This window comes from Acartia tonsa, chromosome 1, assembly GCF_053477335.1.
Source record: "Acartia tonsa isolate MP-2025a chromosome 1, ASM5347733v1, whole genome shotgun sequence".
Lineage (NCBI taxonomy): Eukaryota > Metazoa > Arthropoda > Copepoda > Calanoida > Acartiidae > Acartia > Acartia tonsa.
This window is the reverse complement of record NC_137260.1, coordinates 30,196,683-30,206,633: the sequence shown is the minus strand read 5'-3', so window position 1 is coordinate 30,206,633 and position 9,951 is coordinate 30,196,683.

Genomic DNA, 9,951 nt, shown 5'->3' with positions numbered 1-9,951 from the left:
AAAGTGCAATTTTTTTCTTTTTTAATACTGCTTGGCTGGAGGCTGCTATGAATAAAAAAATTGGACCATAGTTCAATTTATAAGTTGTCATCATGGTCATGCACTTTGATAACATTTGGCTCACCAACACTACCCGTAGGAGCATCTTAAAGGCCATCATCATCAAAATCAAGATTTTAAAATGAATTTTTTTAACACATTAAAAATCATTTTTGTATACTTTTGGGAGTAATTATTATTTTTAATGTGTATTTAGCTTCATCCATAAGACTGGAGGTCAGCAACTGTCCTCTAAAGTGATAGGGGTTGAATTTCTTTTTTTCTAATATTTCTTATTTTAAAAATCATTAATTTCTACCTTATACTACATTTCAAAATAATTAATGCATAAATCCCTTAAAAAATTGTTAATTCATCAGAATCAATCTTTAAAACAGAAGAAAAGTGGAACAAAATCGTTTTTCCATTGTTTTGTTTGGGATTTGCATATCTTTTTGGTTCACCAGTTTTTAGGCAAAATGCTGTTTTTAAGATCTTGTGCTTCATTGGTGCTGATTAATAAAAAATTAACGGTGCAAACTTCTAACCAAAAGATGCATCTGCAATTTATATTTACAATAAAATCATCCTAAATGAGTATTCAAGCTGCTATTCTGCAAATTCAGATTTGCCTAATTTTTTGGTTCGCAGTTTAAAAAGGCTAGAGTTCATCAAAGACGAGATCCTATTCTAGTAGAAATAGCAGATCTTGGAGATTCTCTTGCAGAGTTAATTTCAGTTGATTGCAATCAACTTGGCAAATTTAACAAAGTTCACAACAGGTTTAAGGAACTTCTTGATAAGAGCCTAAGAGCTTTGAAAAAAGCTCGCCACCTGTGTGATGATGCTATGGCATGTGAGTTAGCAGAGGATGCTCATAATCTTAATGAAGCATCCACTCAACTTGAAAGTTTAATTTATGAATGTGAGGGTCATGTTGACAACCAAAAAGAAAGACATGGATTCTCGCATGGTAATATGCCTTGAAAGGATAAGTTGGCTTACCATTACCAAACTTTTCTGGGGGTAAAGATGATGCTCTCAACTTCTATACTTTCAAAGAGAAGTTTGAGGCATATATAGACTCACTTCCCTCCCTTGCTAACTGTGAGATTTTGTCAATCCTTAAACTGTTTTTAACCTATTTTTAAAACATAATAAAAAATATACTATGACAACAGTAGAATCGGACTGCAGAGCCTATATTTGAATTAAGTCCCCAATAAACTTTTTTGGTGGGATTTAAAAATTAATTTTTACTGATGCTCTAATCATTTTTGACCAGAGCAAAAGGTCTTTTTTTATTGGGGTAAAATTCGTAGCTTTTAGAGTGTTTTGCTTCATAAATCTTGTATTCTGGTATAGAGTATAATTAGGCCTTTAGATTTCATCTAAATTAACCCATTAGTGCCGAGCGCCACTTTTATGGGCCGATCGAGCTGAAAATCTCAGGGAAGCTTTATAATGGTAAAAACGGAATTCCAATTTTTTTGTTTTGCTCTAGTGGCGTGCACAGGAAAGTTGCAAAAAAACCCGGTTTGGCCTGGCAACTAGGCATTATGACCCGTTTTGGGCGGTTTCCGCCGGCATTAAAACCCTGTTTTGTAGTAAAAACCCGGTTATTTCGACTAAAAATTAAAAAATGTAATTTTTGAACGCCCAAAGTGAGATGAACACTTTTTAGAACTTTGATACGATCCGTAATTGAAAACTACACAACCTCATGTAATCTATAGAACTACAAGTAATATACAAAGCGATTTATTTCAAATTTAGTGTTTCGGCTATAGGTACCACCGTTTTCGGGTAAAAAAACCCGTTGCTCGAAGTTTTAAAAGACACACACAACAAAAAAAGAACATATAAAATTTGGGTGTTACATATCAGAAAACGAGCATAAAACTATTGGGAGACACATATAGAGATTACTAGGGTTATTAGGGTGGCTCAAACCCTTACTAATGACGTAAACTGTTATTTTCATTGGTTGAAAAGTTAAAACCAGGTAATAAAAACCGAAACCGAGCCGGGTTTTAAAACTGTCGGGTATTTATGGCCAAGCCGAACCGGGTCATAATAGGGCATAAAAAAACGATAAAAAAATCATATAAAAAATAATAATTTGAATAAAACGAATTCACAAATAGATGTACTTGTCAATAAACATTAGATTTCACGAAAAAAATCAGCGACTTTACTATAAAAACAAAAAAGTTAGAAGGGGTATTTTGAATTTTCATGATTTTCAAATTTTGTTGAGCTATACTGGCAAACGGAAGTAAGCTAAACTGCCTGCTCCAGGGGGAAATGAAGACTAGGGTAGTAGAAGGGGGATTCATACTGAGAATGATGCAATTATGAAGCCGGAAACCGTTTTTTTTTCCATTTTTCGGAACCGGGTTTTAATGCCCGGTTCGGCACTAATGGGTTAATTCATTAAAAAATTAATTCTTTGTAATATATCAATGAATTAACATTAACATGTTTGTGTTCTATAACTTATTTTAAAAACATAAAAAATGGCTGTAAAGGGTTAAATGACAACAAATGTTTATGCAATACAACAAATTTATTTTTGTCACATATATAAAATAAGATTATTCAAACTTATTTTTTAAAATAATTTTAAAAAGTATGTATCTTTTATGTGTATGGTTTTCATTCTTTTCTTTTTAATTAAATAAAAATTATTTAACTACATTGGAAATAAGTCACTTTGTGAAAACACTTTTTTTTGAATTGTAAAGAATTGAAATAAAACAAGACTTCTTATTGGTTAGACTTCAGAATTATTTGTTTTATTGTAAATGTTAGATTTTTAAAAAAAAATTATTTCCAATGAACAGAGTAATGTTTTTTTATTGTATCAATATAAAGTGAATTATATAAAAATGTTCTGTAAGCTACAATATTAACCGAAGTAAAAAAAGAGCTTTTGCTCCGGTAAAAATGACTACAGCAACACTAAAAATTAATTTTTAAATCCCCCCATAAAAGTTTATTGGGGACTTGATTTAAATTTGGGCTCTGCAGTCCAATTCTACTGTTGTCATAGTATATTTTTTATAGTTTAAAGAGAAATGTCTTAAAGGAGTTGCAGCAAAAATGGTTTCTTCTGAGAAGACAATTGTTGCTGTAATGGACAAACTTGCAAGCTTTTATGGCAGTAAAGACCTTATTCTTGCCAGAAAGAAAAAGCTTATTCTTGAACTAGGGCGCTGTCCAACCTCAGGTTGGGAGCAGTAATTAAATTGGTTGGTTGAGGTGCGATCCCAGCTTGGATCAATCTAAGACTTTGCTATAGAATTTAAAGCTGAGAGTCTGTTGTATGGAAAAATTGATAATGCGAATGCTGTATCAGGACTATTAAAAAAAAGCATTTTGAAGAGATCACCAGAACTTTCAGATCCCAAGTAAGTATGGGACTCTCAGATGGTGAGTTGTGCTATAATACTTTAATGCGCTACTTAGATGAAGAAATTCATCAGCTTTCATATTGGCTTGCACACAACGAAAGTAGATCTATGCTGCAGTCAGCCCAACCCCAAACCCAATCTAATAATGGAATTAGGGGGGCCAGGAACCCACCTAAGGCTCAAGGTGCCACATATGTTTCTACAGAAACATCTGCACCTTCAAATAATACTCAAATATCAATTATGGGTACCCCAACCCCAGCCCTATTATACACAGGGGCTGGCAAGAAACCAACTCCCATGAAATGCAACTTATGTCATGGGAGACATACTCACATGTACAACTGTGAGCAATACATTCAAGCTCCTATTTAGGAAAGGAAAAAGCTTAATGTATCAACTAAGAGCTGCTACAGGTGCTTGCGACTGGATGCACAGGTAGAGTTTACTTTAATTGAAGAATGTTGGAGCAAACACAAGAATGATTGCAGAATCAACTTTACCTGTAAAGTTGGGAAATGTCAATATTCTGTCCATAGAATGCAAAAAACATATTCTTGTGAATGTAGCAGGGGGTAATACCATAATGTTACCACATGGTAGTGATAAATTCTACCTGCCTATGACAGAATCCCAGGTCAAGGCCACAATCATTGCTACCAAGATGGATCGCCTTACTGTACCATTTCCTGTCTTGGAACTGCAAGAGGCCTATCAAGATCTTGTCCGCCACTACAAGGGCAATGAAAGCTTTCTACAATACCAAGCAATATATGGGGCTGTGAGGTTGATATCATATTAGGTATAAAATATAATACCTACTATCCATACTTGGTATGCACACTACCCTGTGGGTTATCACTCTATCATAGTCCATTTGATGGAGTTGATGGCCATGCAGGTGTTCTTGGAGGACCCCATCACTCTTGGGCAAAAGCCAAGGAAACTGTGTCCTTTATAGGTACAGCCTCGTTCTTTACCAATGAACTTAAGGCTTACAGATATATTAACAACTCATTGCTTGAATCCGGAAAGTCTTGGATTGCTGCTAATGAGGATGAGTCTTGGGAAAATATAGACTCAAATGAGTTGGTTTACAGCAATGAAGAACCTGTAAAACTCAACAAGGATTATGATCTTCAAGATCTCAGTGCCAAGAAAAAGCTTAAACGTTACCTTGAAATTGAGCTGTTTGATACAGAGGCCTTATACAGGTGTATATCTTGTAGAGGATGTATGGATTTCAAGCATGGAGACAAGCTTGAAGCCACCAGCCTTAAAGAAGAGTCTGAAGATGCTCTTATACAGTCAAATACCCATGACAATGAAGGGAAGAAAATAACTGCTTCCCTTCCATTCACCTCAGATCCTACAAAGGATTTAGCCCCTAACAGGCATATTGCTCTGAAAATCCTGAAAGGGCAAATGAAAAAGCTAGCTAAAGACCCAGAAGCTAAAGCTAAAGTCATAGCCAGCCATGAAAAACTTGCTAGTTGTGGATAAAGCTGCAATGTTAAAGATTTACCTCCAGAGCACCAGAAACTATTGGTGGATCTGTCAGGTGAATGTTACCTCCCTTGGCAATTTGTTGCCAAAGAAGGATCTCTATCAACTCCCATTAGGGTAGTTTTTGATGCATCATCCCGAACAGCAACTAGAAAATCTTTGAATGCTGTCCTTGCTAAGGGATCAAACAAGTTGGAAAAGATTCTAGATCTCAACTTTTTTATTTACCTTTCCTTATTTTTCAAGTAATTTTTGTAGAATAATTTCTTAAAAGCTCCAAGAAGTTAGAAAAAAATTAGATTAAAATGCCAAGTTCAATTCAACACTAAGTTAACGTTAAAATTTGAGCAACAATTAAACTATAAGAAAATAAGCCATTTTTTCGCTTGCAGATCAAATATCGGTATGTTTCAGTTGATAAAAAGACAATAGAAAAATTGTTTAAATCCCTAGAAAGAATGATATTTAATAATTGAATTGTTTAAATAGAATAAACAAATAATATTTGCTGGACATATCCAGCAAAAAATTGAGCAGTCTATAATATTTACATAAATATATTCATTTTTATTTTTTTACAAATCTTCTCAAATATGTCGAGTTTTGTTAAATGCCTCTCATTATACGCACACACACACTACGTACATTACTCACACACACACTCACTAAACTACCAAGGTAGGTAGAGTTATGGAGAGAGAGAGAGAGAGAGAGAGAGAGAGAGAGAGAGAGAGAGAGAGAGAGAGAGAGAGAGAGAGAGAGAGAGAGAGAGAGAGAGAGAGAGAGAGAGAGAGAGAGAGAGAAGAGAGAGAGAGAGAGAGAGAGAGAGAGAGAGAGAGAGAGAGAGAGAGAGAGAGAGAGAGAGAGAGAGAGAGAGAGAGAGAGAGAGAGAGAGAGAGAGAGAGAGAGAGAGAGAGAAAGAGAGAGAAAGAGAGAGAGAGAGAGAGAGAGAGAGAGAACACAATGTTTTACCTATTTTGAATGCAATTCTCTATAAAACACTGCCATTGTTCATATTTAATGCATTTATTATTCAGTTTTGATAAAAATGATACGAATGGTATTGAACTGTTCACAAAATTTTAAAATTCTTTTTCATCTAATTAGATATTTGTGATTTTTTTAAGACAATATTTTTAAAGATTTATCTTCAATTGTCATTTATCTACCTATATATATATTGTTATTTGCAAATTCACAGCCACTTTAAACTTTAGATCTGGCCCATATGCTTTCTGTAGTGATATTCAGATGGCCTACAACCAGATTGCGCTGAACCCAGAACATTACAGGTGGCAGCGATACCTCTGGTATAAGGACCTTGATCCAGATGGTCCTATTGAAGAGAGGGTTATTTTGACAGCCATATATGGTGTCACTTCATCTGGAAACCAGACCTATGAAGGTATCCAGAAACTTGTAGATCACGTAATCATGAATCATCCTCAGCATGCTAAGGGTGCAACCACATTAAAGAACAAAACATATGTGGATGATGCAAATGATACTGCTTCAACAAATAAAGAACTCGATGAGATCATTGCTGGCCAGGTCTTCACTCTTAAAGAGGGTGGAATGGCTGCCAAATCATACATTAGAACTGGAGTACCTCCAGATGAAAGTGTTTCCAAGGATGGATGGTATCCTTTCTTGGCTACCGATGGAATCCTGTCAAGGATTGGCTTATGTTAGATGCCAAAGAACTCTATTTTGGCAAAATCAAAAGAGGTAAATGCCCATTACCAGTCCAAGACAAACATACCTCTATGCCTTTCATCTAAAACAGATGACTTAGGACATGTTGACCTAATAAGTCCTAACAGACTTATAATGGGGTGCAACAACCGTAGAGCCCCTACTGGGCCAACATCCCTAGCCCAACCAGGTAGACTGTTAAAACAGATCCAGTTAATGACAGCATCCTGGTGGAATGTCTGTTGAATGGAACATATAATGAATTATGTCCCTAGACCTTCCAGGTTCAACAGAACAACAGTTCAACCAAAAGAAGGTGATATTGTCATCTTTAAGAAAGATCAGGAAGAACTAAGTTCTGATCAACCCGCGACCGTGGCTCAACACGTAGCGCATCCACTCGTCATCGGGAAAGTGATAGGTTCAAATCTCGGTCATAACTAAAGACGTTAAAAATGGTTCCCACTGCTACTATGTCATATGCGCGACATAAATAGTTAGAGTGGGGGGAATGCCTTGGCCCAAAACAGGCCCAACTCGCTACCATGTACATTTGGGACTTCTCAGACAAAGGTCGTGCATCTCGGAGAGTTGGTTGTCTGATGGGTGAATGGACGCTTTACACCGCAATCATAAGTATTGTATGTATGTTTCAAGGTGCGTGGAGAGAGGTCTAGTTTCCTAGTACCCGAAGTGACACCTAGCTCCCTAGAGTCTTAACTCTAAGTTCTGATAATATTTGGCGTATTGGACATGTAACTGAATGTATCGTATCTAAAGACAACATTGTTCGCACTGTCCGCATCCAGTATAGAACAGACTGGAAAAATAAGTTCCGAGAAACCACAAGAGGAACTAGGAGTATCGCCAAACTATTTGCTGAAGATGAGATCCCTTTCATTGATCAGCTAAATGAGAGTAGCCTTCATGCTAATGCTCTCTATTTCAACTATCTGAAGATCAATCAGAAAGTTCATGATTTTAGGCAAAATGATGCCTACCCACTCATTCTACCCTCACCATGGGGAGAAGATTAATTATGTTTGTATAATTCATGTACATAACCTTTAAAATATAAAAACAAAGCCAAAAAAATATCAAAATACTAAAAAAACAATATTTAACATTGTATTATTATATGTTTATTAATTGTGATAAAATATTATCAAATAAAAATTTAAAAATATATTTATTATTATTATTTGTTATATTTCAGCTTGCAATCATGGGAGTACCACCTACTGGTCATTTCTCCCACCACCCCCAGTGTACTATATGTACATTATAAATGTTCTTATTTTAGATGACCAGAGGCACACCCATGAGAAGCAAAGCAAGCCTAAATAAATTGTTTCATTCCTGAGCATACCCCCCCTAAAGATTTTTCCAATTACTGAAAGTCTTGTACTTTCAGATAACACAAAATGACAGAATCTGAAAGCTCAGGATTGGAACAGTTTTTTTCACATCTTTTCTCTACACTTTAATATCTATTTAAGATCGTAATGAATAGATAGTTGTGAAGCTACCTTACAAGACAGTCGAATGAATTATCTGATTATTGAGGTGAGACATTATCAGGAAATATTTATTCCTGACATGGATGGATAGATGGATAGTTGATGGATAGATAGATGGATGGATGGATGGATGGATGGATGGATGGATGGATAGATAGATAGATGGATAGATGGATAGATGGATAGATAGACAGATAGATAGATAGACAGATAGATAGATAGAGGTAAGGGGTGGCTATTTTCGTTAATTTTTTATCTACCTTCATTAAATGACCTTTATCTCCATGTTCCTTTCAAATTACAGAAAAAACATGAGAGCTAATTTTTTTGTTGTTAAATTGCCTACAAAAAAAGTATAAAATGAAATTTTTGTGGGATGAATTTAAAGCAGTGGCGTGCGAACCGAAGGGGGCATTTGGGGCAATTGCCCCCCCCTAGCGACCAAAACGCCCCCCCCCTGCCCCCCCTAGCCACCGCCCCCCCCTGCCCCCCCCTAAATGTTGAAAAATGCCCCATTTTGCCCCCCCCTGGTCAACGAAAATGCCCCTTTTTGCCCCCTACCCTACAAAAAGCAAAACTATCCCAGTTTCCATAAAAAAAAACATCAAGAAACAATCAAAAAAAAAATTTTGGCTCTTCGCGCCAAACAGACAGTTACTATTTATTTAACCTTTCCAAATTTTTAAATTAGTGTAGAAATTAGGTTATAATCTTTTTTCACTGAACATAACAAACCAGGTAATAGGAAGTGTTTTATTTTGTATAATATAAACTTTTTACCAAAGAAATTTTGTACATCTCCAATGATGATACACAAATATATCCCTTATATAGATTACAATTAGTGGATGAAATGTATGAAAACTCGACTTAATTAACCAACCAATCAAAATTCCATTAAAGTCTCCAAAGTTGTTGAGCCAACGAATAAGAAAATTTTATATGAAATATTGACTAGTGTAATAAATAGCCCAAAAACCCCTCCCTCCCTGCATATTTGAAGAAAAAAATTTGCTCTTCGCGCCCTTCCAAATGGTTTCTGCTTTTTATCACATTGTATATTTTGTTTTTATTTCTATAAAAACATGTGTAAACAACAAATATGTAATCAAAAAGTTATTTTATATAAAAAAGAAATAGCATTGATATTTATCTAAGCCTTTTTCTCAACACTGTATGTCTGTCTAAATGAATAACTATATATGATGTCATATTATTTTCAGGATAAGTTTATCATTTTTTTTGTGTACATACCCTTACAAAAAGACATGTTTTTTATGGCAATCTTCATTTAATACCCTTAAAACTAACTACACTCTATATTCCTAACTTGATAAAATACGCCACTCTTGTTGTCTTTAATTGATTTTAGTTCAAAGGGGGAGTAAATATTTTTAGGTGCGCTTCACGCAACGCCCTTATAAATCCTTGGAAACACCACTTAATAAAAAATTAACAGAGTTTTAAAGTGCCATTTAAAGAGGGTAGGATATGTTGTTATAACTTTTTAGCTTCTCTATAATTCACTATGGCTGTCAGTAGGTAATGCTAAGGGGAAAATGTAATTTTTTCAACTGCAATTAAAGATAGAAGGCTAAAACTTAATCATTATGGAGTATAATTAACTATTAAAAATTCATGGAGGTCGGACTGTTTTTCAGGACATTTTTGGCTATTTTTGTATCTTTTAAATTTTGGGTATAGTCCATTTTGTGACATTGCCTATTAAAAGCTACTATGAAAATACGACAAAATGCCCCTTAAGAGGCGTTGCC